We start from the raw sequence: 3,625 nt of genomic DNA on the forward strand, positions 1-3,625 counted from the left end.
ACAAATGTATGCTTTAGTATTCAGTAAGGATTTACAATGTGTGATCAGTTCTCTCATTTCTTTTTCTGCATAAAGCTGTGGTGCTGTACCATGGGTCCGTAAAACCTCTAAAAATACTGATAAAAAGTTATATTAATTCTTAGTTCCTTTGACTTCATTAGGATTACTTACACAAGGATCTGGTCACATTACGAAGTAAGGGTCACAGTATGCTCCTCTAAAAGGAGTCTTAGTGATTTTAAGGATCTCGTTCTATATTATTAAAGGGCAACACGCATACCTTCTTTGAAATTAAAGCACCTCAACGTTACCTAGGTTTTATTTTGTTAGAGGTTTCCATTTTTTTTCAGGAAAGTTCATCTTTCATCTTTCTTCTGGCCAAGAAAAGGAGGATTTCAACATGATAGTCATAACTATTTCATGTTTACTGTATTTGTGAATTGTCTAATGGCCATATATTTTTAATAAGGTAATGTGAAAAAGCAGAAAGCCTATTTGTGAAAAGGTGTGTTTCTGATGGCAGTCTACATCTGTCTCAAAGCAAGTGATCTTGCCAGAACTTCAAAAGAAAAGCAACAAGTTGTCAGTTGTTTTTTCCATGTCTTCGTGGTTTCCCACTGACTTTTAAGGTTAAGAAAGGATCAGATCATGACTGCTCATCAGCATCTCCTCTTCACTCTGGTCATAGAGCCCATGTTTTCTTCCTGTCAGGCACTGAGGAAAAACATCTGTCACTGTAGTTACATTTTAATTTAAGCTAACCATTGTGCTCCTCATTACTCTTTGCCTTCAAAAGATCTTGCTTATATACATTCTGACTTGCCATTTCTGCATCCCCACTATGTAACTTCCTCACATCTTCCATCCTTCACAATTTCAACTTTTCTCACCTGTTAGGGACTCCCTGCTCGGAAGCTTTCTGTCCTCTGTTTCACCCCTTCAGTCCACTATTTATTGCTCTGTGGGATGTTGACATAATACAGATATGACACATTTTTTCAGTACTAAAACAGCACTTACAAATCTAAATTAGCTATCAGAAACCCCTTTTTGCAAGCTACTGAACCTGCAGATAACAAAAGCAGAAAACCCTCACCCCAGCTTCTTGCATGGAGATCTAAGACAAACAAACAAGATATAAACAAACAAGCAAATGAGATGAGTAGAACAAGATAGCAGTTAAATTACAAAATTTTGCCTATGAAGCAGTTCTCTCACACCCTGACTTGTGAATATCTAGCTCCAGGGTGACTTTATTTTGACTTCTCAGATGAGAATCTGCTCTATGGGGTTTATGTGAAGGCTATTGTAAATGTTACACATGAAAAAATAGTGTGTGCATTTTTTTTTAGAGCAATCGTTGTTGCTCTATAATAGAAAGGTCTGTATAATAAACAAGTTTATTCTTTTACACCGGTGAAATTTTTCAGATGTGTTTTACTGACTCATCTATGTAAATATTTCTGTTGCTTCCTCCACTGTTGTAGCTGAATCCTTAGCTTACAACCATTTATTTATTTATTTAAAAGCTTACAGAAGAAATTCCTAAATCACAAATGAAGTTTTAGTTACATGAATATTTTATTGTAAATCTGTAAATGTTTTATACAGAAATGAAAATCCTTTATGGGGCTTAAGTGCAGTTTCTTAAGATTTTTAATCTAAAAGAGATTTCCACTTGAGTAGTGCACTTCTATAAATAGTTCTTTATAATAATATGATATCTAATATAATATTTACAGTTGATACGCTGGTACAGCATGAACTCTAGGTATGTGAGTGTTGCTTCTCTGAGAATATGGTTTATTGGTTAAATATAAGCAAATTCCAGAAGAATTTAGTACATTTTGGTACTTGAGATTTATCAAATTACTGAAAGTTAAGTTTTGTTTCTTTTTTGTGCGCTTTGAATATGATTTTTGTGATCAAAGTTTTATCAGCAGGATCAGTTAGGGGGAGAATTTGTCTCTTTTTTTGTCTCCCGGTAAGGAAGACCCATGAAAAATAATTGTCTGTTTTTCCATGGTACAAGGTACCATTGCTTAAGCTAATACGAGAGAAATGTATATTATATTTTCATGCTCTTAAAATCAGTAAAAAGAGCTTTATTTGATTCAATTTTCTGAACATTTCAGTTTAAAACCAGGTTTTTGAAGAGATACAAGGTACGTTCTTAGCTTTTCATTAATAAATTAATTAATTGTTGTTTAAAAGATGCCAAAGTTTCAGAGGTTTGATAATACTCAAGTATCAACTAAATCATATTGCAGTTGCTCTCCAATACATTTTTGTATGAGCACCAAAACCAGAAACCCTTGCTGCTTTTTAACCAAATGTTTATGCAGTCTATACGCACAGCAGACATCTGGTTTTCTTACTATAACCTACATAATTGACTTGCTTTGTCTAAAAAGGAAGGAAGTAATTTTGGCCTGCAGTGGTAAATTATTGTATCTACAGTGAGCCATATGGTCATGGAAGAGTTGTTGAGAAGTTACTTGGTTAAAATTCTCACTCAAAGCAGGAATGAGGCCAACAACAAGTTGGGTAAACCATGACTTTGTCTTGTGAATCTGGACAACCTTCACAGTCTCTCTGGACTGAGGAACTGTAGTGACTCTAGGAGGGTGCTGCTGAGGTGGTCGGGGCCTAGAGAACATGTCCTTTTAGGAATGGATGGTAGAGGGGGCTAACCCTGTTGGTGAAAAGGGACAATCTAACAGCACTTTGTCACTGCTTGAAGTGGAGTTACAAACATGACAGTACCAGATTGCTCTTAATAGTGGCAGATGATGTAATACCAGGCAGCAGCCTCAGGGAGGTTCGGTTTAGGAAGTTGTTTGGTCATTAGGAAGCTGATGAAGAGCATGACTCAAAAATTTGTGAAAACGTAATTGTATTAGTGTTAATATTACATTTTAAATTTGTTTCAGGTTTTATTTATTCCTCTGGTCTTAACACTTCATGCTGCCTCTCGGCAATGAAAACTGGGTAGGTGCCTGGGGTGGAATCCCAGGCTGGGTCCGTTTTTCAGCCCTGAGAGCGAGGGACACAACATGGTATTCTAATTCTTATTACCCATGGGGAGCAGTCGTGGTCTTTCATATCTCCTGGGCTGTGTGTGGGCACTGGTGGGAGAATGTAGATTGACATTAGCTGAAACCATGAAACGGAGTACGGGTGTGTACTCAAGGTCATGCCATCTCTGGTGGGATTACTAGTATATGTGTAGCCCCAGTGACTTAGAACTGTATTCTGAGACGCAACCTTAAGTGTCAGGGCCTAAATTCATTTCTGCTGTTTCTTTTTTAAAATTCAAATTAACTTTGTGACAGAGATCTGGACTCCTCCAAGCAGAATGAATATATCTGAACGCATTTGAGGTGATGCAAAAATAATAAGAGACATCTTCAAATTATCTTCAAATTTTACATCCAGTATCCATTAATATAAATCACGTTTTCCCCATAAAATATTGCAGGGTTTTTTTTGAAAGCAGATTAAGTATTATCCTGGAGATTGGAGAAAGACAACACCATTTGCATTTGCAATACCATTTTCATGTAGTGACTCTTCAGGTTATTGCTATGTAGAGAGTTATAGAACTATCTGAACAACACTGTTC

Source organism: Falco punctatus (assembly GCF_963210335.1).
Source record: "Falco punctatus genome assembly, chromosome: 7".
NCBI classification, from domain to species: Eukaryota; Metazoa; Chordata; class Aves; order Falconiformes; family Falconidae; genus Falco; species Falco punctatus.